Source organism: Bidens hawaiensis, unplaced genomic scaffold (assembly GCF_021521415.1).
Source record: "Bidens hawaiensis isolate Kalapana, Puna unplaced genomic scaffold, B.hawaiensis_p1.1 tig00004733_1, whole genome shotgun sequence".
NCBI lineage: Eukaryota > Viridiplantae > Streptophyta > Magnoliopsida > Asterales > Asteraceae > Bidens > Bidens hawaiensis.
The window spans coordinates 1,303,029-1,321,611 of NW_027491292.1; the positions used below are offsets into that span (position 1 = coordinate 1,303,029).

The window sequence follows — 18,583 nt, forward strand, 5'->3', positions numbered from 1 at the left end:
TCATTTATTTATAAATACATGCACAACGCTAATATTAATAATAATAATAATATTATTAATCTCTAAATTTATTTTAACAATTAAACTAATGAAAAATTGGATTTTAATAATCCAAACTATTAACCATTGGCCAACAATAATCCCAACTAACAATTTGACCCGTGGCAATCTCAACTTTCATTTTTATTACCGATGACAATCTCAGTCTAATAAACTACTAACTCCGTTAGTTATCATCGTTAAGTTAATGTTAAATAACCGAAATACCTACACATACCATTCTGGTTCAGGTCACCATCTCCGGCAACACACCAGTTCGTCGACCCCCATTTCCGGCCAAACTACCATCATCCGCGCCTACAATTTGCTTGGGAGCACCGGAAAACCAAATCCGTCGCTGGGAACGGGTGGAATCCTAATGCCGCCACCAGCTACATCCGTCAGATCGGGCAATGACAATCTTATGACACCGGAAAAATACCAACCTTCATCATTGACTAATGGAGCCCTATAGTGTCACCGGATCTGGTCCGGACAACTATTACCAACTCCTCCGCATGAACCGACAAAAACAATAGCCACCAATCTAGCCGTTAACAGCCACTATAACCATGATTTCGTCGCTTGTCTAATGCTCAACAAGGACCACCACGACCCTGCAACCACCACCGATTAGAAACCTTCACCGAAAATCGTGGTGATGATAGTCGAAAGGAAATGGGTAGTAGCAGCCTAAGATAATGGAGACGGTTGCTGATAGTAGCGGGCCGGAGTTGGTGAAGGTGACGATGTCGGGCCGGAGATGGTGACCGGAACAGTGTCATTTGTTACTTGTGAGGAAGAACATCAAAGTCGTAATAAAAGAGGTAAATTGCCTTTCAAAAAGGAAAATAATTTAGGTTAATAAAAGTTATAGGGTAAATTTTATTTAATATTATTTATTTGTTTGCTAAGGGTATTTTGGTCAGTTTAGTACCAACTTAACGATAATAACTAACAGGGTTTATAATTTGTTAGATTGAGATTGTTATTAGTAATAAAACTGAAAGTTAGGATTGTCACGAGTCAGATTGCTAGTTGGGATTATTGTTGACCAATGGTTAATAGTTTGGATTATTAAAATCCAATTTTTCTTAAACTAATAGATCTTTTATCTCAAAACACTGATCAATCTCAAATACGTTAGAACTCTTGTTAATATTTCGTATATAATTGATTAACATTATATTTAACAACTAGGAATCTTTGTCAGCAAATCTCGAGGAGCTCGACCGTTTTCACTGTAATTATTTATTGTCGTTTCATCTTCATTAATCCACTCGCTAAAAGGTAAGTAATTCATATCCCCCTTTTTACCGTTTCACTTTTTGGGGGCGTTATGCGTTCAGAAACTCAATTATTTTATTTTACACTACAATTTCATTATTTGTGTTTATATGATATTGCTCAATTGCTTATACGTGCGAATGTGATTATGTGTTTAGTTTTAAGTTATGGTGGTTGGTATCTCATCCTCATCCTCATCAGTATGATCATACGCTGTCGGAATAGCTCGTTATCTATGTGATTCGAGTGAAAAGACAATTTTTATGTTTATTGTTATGCTAGCTATAGTAGTTCATATTTATCGCAAGGAATTGTCATTTTAATATTATATATATGTAACATCCGTATTTTGAGAATATTAAATAACAGAAAGATTTGTTATTAACTGTGTGTCGTTTATTTAATTGTGTGATAGTGTTTGGATAATATTGGATTTGGAATTGAGAGTGGGTGGTGGGGCCCATAGCCCCCTATAAATATCAACCACTTCCCCACTCTTTCTCTTTTCTATCTAAACATACAAACACACCTACACACAAGAAACACACACATACTCTCTCTTACACCCGAATCCAAATCCAAGCTAAGAAGAAGGAAGAATCTCGTGTGTAAACACCGTTTAAACAACAAGAACACGTCCTTATCTACGAGTTGGTCCAGATCTGATCCCGAACCCAAGAACAAAACGTGAGTTCGGCAAAAAGGGTTACGTGTTGTGGTTAAGTTCGACATGCAAACTGGTAGAACGATAGGTCGGGTCGTAAGAGGCTAGAAAAATGTAAACTTAAGGGGTCGAATGTTAACGGTTTCGTTTTAGGACAAAAAGGTGTTGTTTGGACCTTATAAAACACGGGTATATAAAGTTGGTACAACCCAAAACCCATAAAAACGGTAAAATCGGGTTCCAGGGAAGAGTCTAGGAGTAAAAATGTCTTTAAAGTGACAAAATAGGGTAATTGGGCCTAAATTGCATGAAAAAGGGCTTCGCATCGCATGCCATGCGAAATCCAAGAATTTCGCATCGCATGCCATGCGAAGCGAAATGACCACGCGAAGCGAAATGCCCACGCGAAGCGAAATGGCCACCGAAGCGAAATGGCCATGCGAAGCGAAATTCCATGCGAAATTTCCATGCGAAATTCCATGTATATTTCCATGCGATTCAACCCCAGCCAGGGGCTCTGCCCCTCGGACCCTGCTAGAGGCTGCCGCCCGCCCCTAGACCCCGCTACCAGGGGCGCTGCCCCCGGACCCCCGTTAGTTGAGGGTTTCATGAACGTAGATGTATGAAGTAGTAGTAACAGATAATTGACACTCATAATATGTTACACAGTTAGCCGTGTGCAGTTAAGGAAGGGCAATACTACTTATCCGGAGAGAAACCGACTCCAGGTGAGTTCTGGCCCCCTTTATCTGTTATGTTTTCGGGGCTGTGTGCATACTCCTATGTGATAGATAATATACTTACTGGAATGGCAAGTATATGATACGTGTATGATGGTGTATTGAATGTTGCTACTACTGAATGTTCATATGAATGAGTATGCATATATATTTTTTATAACTAGAAAGTATGTAAAGTATGCACGTATAATAGAATGTATGGTTGTATGGTTGTTCGAGACAGAAGGGACCAGACCCTTATAATATATGTGATATTAGGGACCAGACCCTTATAATATCTGTGATGTTAGGGACCACACCCTTACAATATCTGTGATGTTAGGGACCAGACCCTTATAATATCTGTGATGTCTAAGATAGAATAGCTTATGGTATACCATAGGGTTTTATGAAAGGAAGTACGTAAGTACGTATGCATGTATATAAAGTATGTATGAAAGAAGTAATAGTAAGGAAGATATGAATACGTATCTTCGGAAATGTATGGGTACGGATATGAATGTAATGTATGTTATTAGATTATCTAGAACTCACTCAGCGTAGCTGACTTTTAGTATGCACGCAGGCAAATAGGTTGAGGCAACTGGCTTGAGGAGGGACACATGGCATGAGCTAAAGAGACTGGCATCTACGAAGAAGTGTTATGACCGTCTTATATTAATGTTTATGAAAAGACAATTTATATGTTTAAGACAAGAACGAATGTTTTGTAATGTGATGTTTGAAGTTTTAAATTGTTCCGCGAAAGTTTTAATTAACTCTGATTTTAGAACTGTGTTTATGAGTAAATCTAACACCCAAGTAGGGATACCGGAAACGGGGCCTTACAATATATTCAAAAATCGTGTTTACTTGCTCAACTTTATGTTGACAAACTATATATTTTCACGCATGTGGCAGGTAGCTATATTGGATGAAGAAAACGAGTTAAAGAATAGTTGGACTTTAGGTTGCATGACGGATAAAGACTTTTAGATGAAATTAATTATTTTTCATTTGTAATGTTTATTTCTTTTGAGACAATGTTGTGCTTTGCGTACTTGATATATGAAACGAATAATTTAGATATTGACACGTGTATTATACTTTAGTGTTTTTGAGCTATGAAACAATTATGTCGCGCCCGACATATTCCGCCTTAGGTTGGGGTGTGACATATAGGATTAGGTTCATTTCAGAAGTGTTTATTATTGCGAGAAGTGCGAGAAGAGATTCTAACCAATCACATAATTTTTTTTTATTTTTTGATTATTTATATATAAAGGTATATTAGTGAAATATAAAATATTTTACTTTGTAACTCATGCTCATTAATGGTTTAATAATTGATGATAAGTTACTAGCAAATGGTAAGTTACAAACTAATATTATTTTTTATTTTATATAAAATTTGAAACATTGGAATCTATTTGATCTAAAATCATTTTATTCTGAAAATGGCTAATTATTGTTGTTATTATGATCATCATCATCATCATCATCATTTGATCTAATGTAGATATATCTACGTAATGTAGTGTAAGCACACTTTAAAATGTTGTATAGTTATAATTAGTGTAGTGTAGACATATCTAATTAGTGTAGGCAAAACTAATGTAGTGTAGGTACACTTTCAAATGTTGTGTATCCATATCTAATGTAGTGTAGGCACACTTTTAATGTTGTATAGTCATAATTAATGTAGCGTAGGCATATCTAATGTAGTGTAGGCATATCTAATGTAGTGTAAACAAAACTAATTTTGTGTAGGTAAAACTAACATAGTGTAGGCAAAACTAATGTTGGATGGAAATATCTAATATAGTGTAGACAAAACTAATGTTGTGTAGGTACACTTTCAAATTATTGTGTAGTCATAACTAGCGTAGTGTAGACATATCTAATGTAGCGTAGGAAAAAAAAATATGGTGTATGAACACTTTCGAATTCTATGTAGTTATAACTAATGTAGTATCTAATATAGTGTAGGCAAAACTGATGCTGTGTAGGAATTAGTTTGTTTATGTAATAAAGTGTTGGCAAAACAAATAAAAATTGGCTTACTTGAATACATTGTATATACTATATAAAAAATCCATAATATACAATATAATGTTGTAAAATTTATGTGTTTTATGAACAAATTTTAAAAACAAATAAACAACTTACACAATCATAAAAAAAATCATCATTTTAATAAAAATAAAAATAAAATAGGATTAACCTTCTAATAAGCATTAAATGACACAAAAAAGTAACCACTTAAAGCACTAAAATCTAGTTTAATGAGACATACACCACAAAAGACGTATCTAACGTTTTTATTAAATTATATGTCATAAATATGTGTTTTTAATTACCAAATTGCCATTTATAATATACACCACTAATTAAACACAATCAATGGTTCAAATTCATTTCTCGCACTTTTCGTATAATATTACTTCTCGCATGATCCTTCCCCTATATATATAGTGCGAGAAGTGCGAGAAATGAATTCGACCAATCACAAATTATCTTTTATTTTATTATTTATTTAATGACATGGGTATAATAATAAAAAGATGTTTTCGTTATACATGGGTAAGCCATTTTTCATGGGAAGTTACAAATATTTATTTAAATTGTTATATTTCATATAAATTGTGTAGACTTTCTTTCTTTTTTATTATTTGAATCACTTATTATTTTGTAGACAGTTCGATCTCAAATTTTTATATCACATTTTCAGGGAAATTAAATATTAATAAAACATATTTCACTACACAACCAACATATATCTATATAATTTTTTAACGGCCTACACAATGTTTTTTTTCTTTTAATCAAGTAATGTAGTGTAGGGTTATCTTAGTAACGTAGCTACGTAATGTTGTGTATGAATACTTTCAAATGTTGTGTAGTCATAACTAATGTAGGGCATACATATCTAATTTAGTGTAGGAACATTTTTAAATGTTGTGTAGTCATAACTAATGTAGTGTAGACGTATCTAATATAGTGTAGGCAAAGTAATGTAGTGTAGACACACTTTCAAATATTGTGTAGTCATAACTAATATAGTTTAGACATATCTAATGTGTTGCAGACAAAACTAATGTAGTGTAGGCACACTTTCAAATATTGTGTAGTCATAATTAAAACTATTGTTGTGTAGGAATCAGTTTGATAACAATATAGTGTAGGTAAAATAAATGAAATGTAAACTTAACTAAATATATTCTATATAGCTATATTTGAAAAAGGATCAAATCCATAATATACATAAGTTTAATGAAAAAAAATAAAATCACATTAGCGTCTAATGAGCATCGATTAGTCTGGTTTAATGAGCCCTACACCACAATAGACATATCTACTCTTTTTAATTAAATATATGTCATAAATATATGTTTTTAGTTACGAATTGTCCATTTTCATTGTAGACCATTGATTAAAAACAATCAATGGTTCAGATTCATTTCTCGTACTTCTCTCTATAATATCACTTCTCGCATGATCCTTTATATATATATATATAGGGTAGAGTTAGAATAAGAAGTGAAATGTGTCTAAAAAGTTTAAGAAGTAATCTGGTACATTAGATTTAGTGATCTGATGGTTAAGATGGAAAGTGTGTTTTGTAGGCTGTGCGTTTTATTTTAATACTTGCTTTATAACATTCTAGGGGCATAATCGTCCAATGTGTTATATTATATATGGAAACATTATCAATCTATAATTAACATTTTTTAATCCAAATTTAAAATACAACACCAAGAACATACAAGATATTAACACTGTGTTTTAAATCAAAATAAAAAAAACACCAAATTTTAATTCAAATTTATAACACAAGACCAAGAACAAAAATACACTTTCATTAACAATAACACACAAGTATTAAACACACAATAACTATACATTCAGATTACAAAAGAGATTACACAACGATCCGAGCAACCGATCATGTCTTTAATGTTCTCCGACGATAAACAACACCTTTCGTTGGATTTCTTGGAGCTGTATTCGAAAATGAAACAGTTAAGAGAACCATTAGAAAATTTTGATTGAACTACTTTGTTAAAACAATATAACCAAAACCCCCAATAACTATTCAATTCCAAACCTTGAAATCCCATATTGTTGCGGTCTTCACCCTCACACGCTTAACCACCAACCGTGCACCGGCGCCCATCATAAACCCTAGATCTGTACACATCGATGCTGCAACCACAAACAACATACGCTCCTCCCCATGTCTAGTGGTTGAACAATATCACAAGGGTGGTTTGGAGAAACAGATTATCGCGGCATGGAGGTGGAACAGTCAGAGACTAGGCACCAGACTTCCGTCGGAAACCATAGAGTCACCAGAAAAGGAACATGCATAAGAGAAAACTGGGCGCCGGACTTTCCGCCGCTGCTATAGACATCCAGAGCCGTTGATAACGCCCGTCTGTTTGTCTCTCTCTCTCTCTCTTGAACACACCCTTGTACCTCTTTCTGCTTTCTATGTCCATGTTTCTCTCTCTCTAGATAAAGAGTCCCAGATCCATTGCCGTGTTGAATCATCAATGGCTGCGAAAAGAAATGGAAAGAAGATAAGAGAGTTCTTGATTTGTAACTGATCGATTGATAGATTGTAGTTTTCCAATAAAAAAAACAATTCTTGAAGACTATTTGTAGCTAATCAATGATTGAATTATTTGCAAAAATAGGAAGGATAGTTAATTTGATAATTCAATTCCATAATTAAAAAGATATTATAGTTTACCATCTTCCCCTTATATCTTATAATGAATCTAACGATCCACATTACTTCTTAGACTTTTTAGAAAAAAACTACTTCTTATTCTAACCTTCCTATATATATAAACCAGTACAATATAAATTCTAAAGTCCATAATTAAACATTGGGCTGAGCCTATATAATAGTATGATTTCATAACACTTCCCTTTGGACATTTTATATTATATACATTCAGCATTATACTGCTGGATAATATTGACTTGGTTCTTCATAAACATTATTAACTGATACTGCGGGGCCAAATCTTCCACCTCGTTTAAACCTTACTAAGAAAACGCAGTAAGACAAAACTCGGTTAAGGGAGGAGAGTATAGCATGCATATATATCCCCTCAATTTTACATATAATCTCCCAATCTATAGGATCTTTACAAATTATGCATCTTTGGGAGACATCGTAGGAGAAAAAATATGATAAAAATTAAGAGAGTAGTGTTGATAGCGTGATAAAAATAGAGAGAATTGAGGAGAGAAACTAATTCATTCATATAACAATGCTACACATTACACACACACATATATATATATATATACTTATTCTAATAAAGTAAAATAAATGTGACATTTGGCGTTAATTCTAATGGTTAAAATCCCGCCTAAACTTTTCTCCTTATGCTATTGAAGAAAACTATCGCGTGTTATAACCCAATTGAATCCATACCCGTTTAATTTCGGATCCTATTTAATTTTAAACCAATTCATTCTCATATGCTCCTTCTGTTCGTTTATTTTCTTCTCCTAGGGTTTCAACTGATGATGAAATAAGATGATATCCACACCCACCATCATTTATAATCTCCTAGATTCTTCCTTTCAATCACTATAACCGATTCGTTTTGGTAATTCTTCTCAATTTTAATTTAAAATCGCCTTGAATTTGCATTTCAATTGGTTACACATCAGTTTATTCCAATTTAATTGGAGAAAATGATCTAATTTCAATAGAATTTGGGAATTTTGTATCAATTTTAGCAAAATTGGCAACTATACTTTGTTATCTTCCGTAAGGATGAAATACAAACCCTTATTTCACAGATCCTGATGTTTTTTTTTTTTTTTTTTTTGTTTCACCTCTAATCTAATTGGGATTCTACAAGTCGTAATTAGGGTTTTGTTGTTTCAGACTTTCAGTTTTAGAAAAATGTCTTCTTTCGTGAAACCATGGACGAGAGAATAAAATGACGCCTCTAAATTGGCCGATGACATCATAGGGATGACATCAGAGAGGTGTTCATTTGGTACAGGATGAGAAGCACAACATCATTCATATGCAATTAGGAGGAAGATTACAATATTAGGAACTAGACTTGACAGCTTCAGTCTCTTATACCAAAGGTTCCTGCTAAACAACCTCTGTAAGTATATTAATTGAATCTTTCAAGGTTTATAAAAGGTGCAATAAAAAATCTCTAAATGTTAATAATTTGTTTTTATCATATAGAACAGAGAAATAAATGAACAGGCGCAGAGACATGCTTACAAATTTGAGAATTAAAGTAAAACAAATGGCATCTGCATTGAATATGTCAAGCTTTTGTAATAGGGGATAGTTTGCTCAGACACTTGGGTAACCGTGGACTCAGTTTGTGTGATCTACTCCTAAGAGTATTTCTTTTATATTATACTAATTTCATTTGTAATTAGAATATCCTATTTATGTTTTGAGAAAATGAGTGTGTCAATGTACAGTGCGTATATAAGTATAAAGAATGCTCAGTATATTTCATGGCATGCAACATTAACAGCGATTACCATGTTTATTTTATGTGTATTCTTTTTGTTAATTCAAAAAAAAAATCAGCAGCAACTGCTTCTAGACTTGAGCAAGGGAAACGAGTCTCTTGTAAGTGAACAAAAACTTTTAGTTTGTTTTTACATGCACTGAAATATACTATTACATTTTATCATGATTCTAACAATCTGACTATATTAATCCATTATGTATTAGAGCATTCTTATCCAACCCCTTATTTAATGTGAGGGTGTTTTTATAATTTAGAGAGTGATTAAGGGTATTGTGAGTGAAGAGTTTTTATATTTTAAAAAAAGTCGTGATTTTTCTGTATATTTGAAAAGTTACTGTTCATCCCCTATAATTTTTTAATATATTTTGAGAGTGGTTGTGAGTGAAGGAAAGAGAAAAAGTAATGATAAAAGGTATAAAAAGTATTATTTAATTGAAATAGAGAGAGAAAATGTAGTGAGTTTTAGTGTAATTTTTTATTTAGGAATAGAGGATGGGATGAGAATGCTCTTATTCTACACAGAATGATCTTTCTTCCCACGCATTGATATGATGTCATATGTGGTTAAATTTCATCAATTTATATGTTATTGATGTTGTGTAGCGAATACGCCATACATATTGAAGCTTGAGAACACACTGTTAGACAAGAGTTTTGCACGACGCCTGAAAATATGTGATTATTGCTCAACATTTTTTATATTTTGATTATTTGGTTCATTCCGTGTATTACACGAGTTCTAAAACTAGTATATATATATATATATATATATATGTAGACAGATAGATAAAGGATAGAATACAATAATTCTTAATCGTGCAAACCGTACGGGACTACAATATCCGTCGATTTCAAAAAAACACTTTAAACCTGAAAATCACTCTCCTCCGCCTAACAACATTCGTTGCCATCGCTAACGTGATGTGCGTCGGATATGTCTAAAAGAATGACCATCACAACTAAGATTTAAATTTAAAACGAAAATCCTAAAACCACACACAACCGGCAAGTGTACCGATCGCAAGTAGTATAGACCTAGGAAGTTCGAGTATCGAACACGATGACACGTAAGAACGCTAACGATCACTAACCCTAGACAGGACCTACCTAAGAATAATATTTAATTGATTTTACACTACAAAAAAATTGGCTGAAGGCAACCTTTATTTTACAAAAAAATTTGCATTAGGTAAAGTTGCATTAGACCTAATGCAACCCTTTTATCATATAACGCAACTTTTTCTTTCAAATGCAACATTTTTAAAACGTTGCATTTGAAAAAACAGTTGCATTATCTAACAAAAAGGTTGCATTAGGTCTAATGCAACTTCACATAATGCAGCTTTTTTTGAACAATAAAGGTTGCCTTAGGCCACTTTTTTAGTAGTGTTAATTTTGATTTTTCTTTTTATAAACTGACTTAACTGGACTAACTGGACTGACTGACACAAGTTACCAAAAACAAAAAACTTAACGACAAACTAACTAAAAAACTTAACGACACTAACGAAGTTTTAACGAATATGGAGAAACGACTACCTAGGCAAGAATCCTATTGACAGTTCAACGGCCAACGGAATTAACTAGTCACACGACACCGGGATCTTAAAAATAAATAAATCAACTAAGGCTCACCAAAGTTTGCTAGATCACCTCTCGGTCTCACCAACTAACCCTCACGAATCTAAGAAGATTGAATTAACCTACCGGGATAAAGATTACTAAGGTACCCTAAGGACGCATCTCCTCTCGGACTCAACGACACAAAACCCGCTAAAAATTGGTACTAGCAACTCTAGGGATAAAGGGGTAACAATATCTAACTTGATCTAGGACACTTATCTGCACGAAAATCTAAACCGAACAAAACCAAAACTCGCTCTCGCGCAATTCTAATCTAGCCGAATAAAGAACCGAGACAAACCGACTTCATATTACCTCTCGGTATCAAGGTATCAAGGAAGGTGAACCTATTGATTTTTAATAATTAATTGCATAAAAGATTCATATGGTTGCGCTAACCAAAACAAGATCAAAAACACCAAGTCTATGACCTAAACGTAGAACCCTAACCGAACGATACAAAATCAATCAATCAAAGTCATACGCATAATCAAAAGCAATAATTATATAAAAACAATATTTTAACACGTCCAAGATCAAATTATATAAAGTTTTTCAATAATAATCATGTCGTGTAACAAGTCAAAACCAAATAAGCCGTCAAACAAAACCAATATTCATCTCAACCTAGGTAGTCAAGAGATTTAGCCAATAGTCATGCTCAAAAACATAAAATATATAAGTTCACCACCCAAGTTCATAATAAAAATTAATAAAGTTTAACCAAGAGAACCGTGTTTAGATGAGGAGGTGTGAACCTGAAACAGAAAGCTCCTTCCGTTTTCTTCTTACGTTGACTTTCGATGCTGGCTATCACGTCTGCGAAATGATTCCAGTAGCACCTCCAAAGAAAAATTGCTTCACCAATCATAAGAGGTAATATATTTTCTTGTTGACTTTATGCATATTCCCAGCCGCCACCAGTTTCAAACCCTAGCTTTTTCTTTTTTTTCTTCTTGCTCCAAACTGCCGATCGCAACTAGGGACTGCACTTAGGGTTTTTATTTTTTTTATATTATAATATGTAGTAGGCTTGGGCTTGTATAATATGTAATCGGGCCGGGCTTTGAGCTTTGTCTTAAAATCGTATTCGTAAAAGGTCCGTAAGCTTCTCGAAAAGTCCGGTTTCTTCATTCTTTAACCCATAACCTACAAGATAATTAAAATTATACAAAACCTATATAAAACAAGTTAAAATACATAAAATATAATATGATAACGTAGATAAAAAGTGTGGAAAATAAGTGTGTTTTATAACACATCATAACGCTACCAATCCACCACTCGTCAGCATCAACACTCCTCCATCACCATCACCAGCGTCGACAATGAGTGTCCGACAACTCACCGGAAAAACGCAATGCCATTCCCCATTTTTCACGGGTCTATTTTAAACAATTGTTTTAGCATTTGACAATTAAACTTAGAAATTGATCAAATTAATCATCAATTCATCCAAACAAACACATTTGGATCTTCAATTGAATAAATTTTTGATCTGAGTGCAACTGGTTTTCCTTGAGCTTTTTTCACTTTACGCCTTGATCGTATTAGGGTTTTTGCTTTTGAGCGTTTTATTTTTGGCTTGAGCGTTTCGTAAATGGGCTTGAGCGTGATTCGGATATTTGCTATACGCTAAGCGATATTGTACGATAACTTAGCCATATATATAAACACAAGTTTAGTACATTATTTGATGTAAAGCATAGGCTGGGTCTGGTCTATAAAATAGTATCTTTAACCAATTTTTAATTTGATGAAAATCTTTTTTAATATGTTAATTAATAAAGCAAGGCTTTCTTCTTTTCTTAGAACCTATTATATTTCATGATAAATGGTATATATTCGAAACACTTAAATAAGAATCCTTATGCCGTTGATCTTAATCCATCCGCATTAATAAAGATCAAGATTACAAAGATAAACACAAGTTTAGTACATTATTCACCGTATACATACCTACTAAAATGTCTAGAATTCTTAATCTTAGTTGTAAATTCACAAGTGTGATATGTGCTACGTAAATGTGATACGTGTCATCCACCTTACCGGCTTACCCCATTATACGTAAATGTATTTCAATTTAATCATGTAATCTAGACGTGCACAATTCGGGTTCACCTTGAAAACCCGAACCGGTTCGGAACCGGTTTTTTTCACACCGGGTACAAAATGACACCGGTTCCAGTCAGGAACCGGTTCGGTTCCCGACCCGAACCGATGCCCAGAAATGCAAACTTTTAGGAACCGGGTAGGGTGGAACCGGAACCGGTTTTTACGTAAAAACCGGTTCCACCGGTTTTTTTTGAAATTTAAACATTATAGCCGTTAGGAACCGGTTCCAACGGCTATATAGCCGTTTTTGACCGTTGGAACCGGTTTTTTAACTATAAATAGGTTATCTTCTTTCTATAAATAGCAAGGTTTGTTTGTGTACTTGTTAAACCACACCCAAAACTATAAAACACACTCCAAACCACAATTAACCTTAAACCGACAACAAATGGCAACCAATGATGACGTTGTTATGGTGATCGAAACAACAAGATGCCCCGATGTTTGGGTTCATTACGATTTGTGTCTCATGACCGACTCACATGAGTTGGCACGTTGCAAATATTGCTCGAAGTTTCTTAAAGCAGGGTCCAACTCGACATTACGAAAACATACGAATAAGTATTGTCGAGAGAAAAGAAGATTGGAAGCTAAAAAAACGGAAGTGGGAGAGTCGTCCGGCTCTACAACCCAAAAATAAGTATTCCCGGATTAAAACGACGGACTTTGTTTTTTATGTTTTAGTTGTTATGTTTAGTATCGTTTATGTTTTAATAATGTTTGTAATAGTTATTTTTTAGATGAATAAAATGTTCGTCGTTATTAAAAAAGTAACAAACAATTAATCATGAGTAACAAAAGTAATTATAATAAAACAAATCAAAACTAATTATTAGTTGAACAAGTTACAAATAATTTTACCAAAACAAATAATTACAACTCTTCTTCGTCTTCATTCTCGTCTTCACCCTCGTCTTCGTTATCGGAAGAAACCCCGTCCTCCGCCTCCTCATCATGAATATGACGCTCTATTGGTATTTCGTCTTCAAAGTTCGCCTTGTGTTGTACACGATCCACCGCATCCAAATGGTCCTTTAGGCAAATGCAAACCTCTAGAGACTCGGGAGTTAGTTTTGTTCTTCGCATAGATAACACCCTCCCACTAAGAGAAAAAACCGATTCGGAAGCAACCGTTGAGGCTTATACGGCAAGCAAATCACGAGCCATGGCGGATAGAATGGGAAATTCGTTTTGTTTACCTTTCCACCAAGCCAACAAATCAATATTGCGAATTTCGTCGACCGTTGCGCCCTCAACATAGTTTGCTCCACTATATCGACCAAGTTCGCTACTTGGTGTGTTTCCTCTTTGCCTCTTAGATGCCGATTCACGAATCCCATTCATCAAGTTTATAAGTGGGTCATTGCACGGCCTACCAGTTGTTGTTTTTTTCACAAAAGACGATCTCGTGCTTGGACCATACATTTGAAAATAATGGTCATAAAGGTCTTGAAGGTTTTTGTTGAACTTGTCCTTCGCTTCCGTCGACAACTTCGGGTCAATCTCGTGCATACCTAAGTTGTCGAATATTTCCTCAATCGTTGTTTCAACCCCATTAACATTCCAATAGGGGTTTAATGCGGCAGCACAAGTAAAGACCGGCGGTATGATTTCAAAATATTTTATGAACTTTTCTTTCATCACCGCAACAATATTTTCGAAGAGTTTGTTCTTCTCCGCAAAGCTTTTAAAAACACAAGACATATAGTACAATTCTTGCAAAACCCAACAACTAGTAGGGTAATAGACTCCCGATAATTTTGTTGTTGACTTTTTGAACACATCAAGATACTCCAACAAATAACCGACTTGGACCCAAACACTTTCCGGAAACATATCGGCCTCGCGTTCTTCAACAAGATTGTTATGAAAAGCTTGTAAAGTTTGGCGTTGGGCAAAAGCACACTTTAACATATGACAAGTTGAGTTCCAACGGGTTGGAACGTCCCAATTCGGCCTCAAATACTTTCTTTCAACCGACTTGCAATAGTTCTTATATTCAAGATGTCTTCTTTTACCACTTTTGAAGACATCTTGTAACATAAGTCTAAAGTATTTTAAATCATCACAAATGTGTTCATTGTCAAGACCTATTTGAACAACCAAGTTGATGATATGTGCAACACATCGGACATGAAAAAAATCCCCGAAACATGGTGGTGAATATTTAATGATAAATTTTTCAGCCCCCTTAGTATTGTTTGAAGCGTTGTCAAACGAAATCGAAAATATTTTATTTCTCAAGTTGTAAGTCGTTATAACTTCATCAAGTAATTCAAACAATTTTTCGGCGGTATGTGGGAACGGGAAGTTTTCAAAAGCGATGGTGCGTTTCATCAATTGCCATGTCACCGGATCAACCCAATGAACGGTGACACATATGTATGATTCGGGCAACCCGTGTGGTGCCGACCAAACATCGGTAGTTAAACTAACAATGGCTTCTAAAGAATGAAAAGACTCGATTAACTCTTTTTTAGCACACTCCCACAACCTGATACAATGACGTCTTAAGGTAGTACGACTTACATGTGTGTATCTCGGTTGTAGAGTTTCGCGAATCAACGACGTCAACTCCGGGTCATCAAAGTAGTTAAACGGCAAACCTCGTTGAATAACGAACTTTGCCATTCTATCTTGAACTTGAGTCGTGTTGTAACGAAATAGTGTACCATCTTTACCCAAGTCAATTTGATCGGTCGCGCCAATCCCTTTCAACGCCTTGCAATATGGCTTCTCGATGTGCTTTCTCAAAGTAGAGTTGGAATCGTGCTTTAATATTGAACCACATATTTTGCAACGAGCCTTTTGATAACCTTCGTCATCCACAATCAAATCCCAATTCTTCCATATGTCTTGGTTGCGGTTATGGTTGACTACCGTAACAACCTTGGGTCCTCCGTAATAGGAACGGGGGCAACAAAAACACTCTTCTTAGCCTTGTTGTTAGTTTTTTTTTATGGGTGCCATAATAATATTTAGTTGGATGGTCGGGTAAAGAAACGAGTTTGCTAAAGGAGTAGTATTGTAGTTTGTTTTTGAGTTTGGTGGTGAAACAAGTAATGGAAACAAGTTATATATAGGTTTGGGCATCAAAAACCGGTTCCAACGGCTATATTACCGTTGGAACCGGTTCCAACGGATCTATTGTCTCAAAAACCGGTTCCAACGGCTATATTACCGTTGGAACCGGTTCCAACGGCTAATTGGTGTCTAAAAAACCGGTTCCAACGGCTATATTACCGTTGGAACCGGTTCCAACGGCTAGTTTGACTTTTGTTTGACCCTTCAAAAAAAACCCGTCGGAACCGGTTATTCCGGGTACGAACCAAACCGGTTCCAATTAAGAACCGGGTAGGAACCGGGTTGGAACTGGTACTGACATACAAATAGGAGAACCGGGTACGATTTTCGGGTACAAAAATACCCAAACCGGGTATTGTTCCAACCGGGTTGGAACTGGAACCGGTTCCGGTTCGGTTCCACCAGTTAAGTTCCGGAACCGGTTTTTTTGTGCACGTCTAATGTAATCATTTATTTTGTAGTTTAATACGTTAATCTTTTGTAATTGATCATTGGGCCGGTCCATAGGGCCTTAATGAAAGATATGGGGCCAGGGAGACTATAAATAGGCATGGCCTATGCCCTTTGAATCTTTTCCACACACACCACCAGCACACTCTCCTACACACTTAAGCATTTCTTTCAAGATCCAAAGAAACTATCCGAGATCCGAGTGTACGAGTTGAATTCTTCCCTCCTTGTGTACGGATTGATCCGAACTTCATATTTCTAGATCTATTTCGAGGACCTACTCCCATGATCCCATGCTACATATCCATGTTTCTGCGTTACGTTTGCTGGTGTTTAGAAATTAGAATAGTATAATTTAGCTCTTGCATTTTTTTTAGCGTTATCTAGTGTGTTAATTAGTTATTAATTTCGTGGGTTCATGTAAGGCTATAAATCTTCTTTTATGTTTTAACTATTATGAATGAAAAATGTTAAATTAATCTAATTTTCTTGGATTCCTTCTAGTTTTCTTTAGTCATTCGATTATCGGTTGAAACCTCATTAAAGTGGCATAGTCGTATAACGTCCCACATGATGCCACCTAGAGACAAAGAAAATTAATTAAAAGAAAAGAATATTTTAATTTAAAAATCACTAAACGATTGTTGCTCCATCAACTAGCTAACGATCGTTTTTGTCCAATTAATAGATAACGTCAGCCATGTATCTCTAGCTGATTGGCCGTTCTATGTGTTGTGTGGGTGAAATATCGTGTGTTAAATGAGTCATATCACATGTTTTGTGTATTTGTATGCCGGAAACAAGATTACTTTGTGCGAGTTTATGATTACAGGTGTGCGGAGCTTAAAGGAGCTAAATAGGAGCATATGAGATGGAAATGAAAGGAAGATTTTATTGCATGGAATGATAGAGCAAGTGAAGACGAAGACATGGCCAAAAACGGGGCATAAATCGGAGTTCGGACGAAGAAATTATAGGCGTTGTACCACGGTGGGTGACAGACCAACGTAGCCTACGGTGACCTCACCGTAGCCTATGGTGGGGCTGCCACCGTAAGGCAGAAGGTGAAGACCGTAGGCTACGGTCCCCATCGTAGCCTACGGTGGTGTGACCGTAGCTTACGGTCGTCTGGACGGGAATTCGATTTTTAGGTTTCTTTTGGAGTTATTTAAGGCCGGTTCAACCCTAAGATATCATCCATGATATCATCCATTCAAGAGTCAAAGAAGCCATTCCATTCAAGAGTTATTTAAGGCCGGTTCAACCCTAAGATATCATCCATTCATCCATGACTCTAACTCCTTTCAATCGCCCGAATCATCTATGATATCATCCATTCAAGAGTCAAAGAAGCCATTCAAGATGCATATGCTAGGCTAATCCGTTCGTGACCATCTCCGGGTGTAGGGTTAAGTTGTTCATTGGATTTGTGGTACTTTAAACCTTAAGTTTTGGATTTTGTTTGTATGCTTGAAAATGTTCTTGGGTAATCAATGATATTTGAAGTTTATCAGTTAATGATTTTAGTCATCAACAATTAGGATTGAGTTCTTAGTGTTATTGGCCTAGTTATCTGTAACCATAGAACTAATGATTCATCATTACCTAAGATTCACAATCAATTAGATTATTGTTTAGCCGTATCAATCAATTGGATTAAGTTCTACTGTGAACCAATATTGGGTTATTTACACAGAGGTATGGAAAAAATTGCGGAAAATCGAACAATTATACAATATTTGCAATTCTTTTTTTTATTGAAATACCTAAAAATCACCCAAATACTAAGAAATTCCCCCTTAACAGTGATATATATTGTAAGTGATATATGTTGTATATGTAAATACGAGTCGTTTTGATTTGAATATATTCAAAAAAAAGCTGACATAGATGTTATGGGTATCCTTTTTTTTGTAAGATGGGTATCATTTTTTGTAAGTTGGTTCACATCTTAAACGATCAACATAGTCAAACATCTAGTCTCTTGGTTTATTGATTCAAACAAAGGTTATAATTCAATAGGTTTAATCGTTTATCCAATTTACTTCAAAACCTGAAACCTGAAG

General features: G+C 35.0%; 1 pseudogene; it reads left to right on the plus strand.

The window, feature by feature from the left end:
- Positions 1-8,641: 8,641 nt before the first annotated feature.
- Positions 8,642-9,050, plus strand: LOC143627728 (syntaxin-52 pseudogene; annotated as a pseudogene).
- The last annotated feature ends 9,533 nt before the right edge of the window (positions 9,051-18,583 follow it).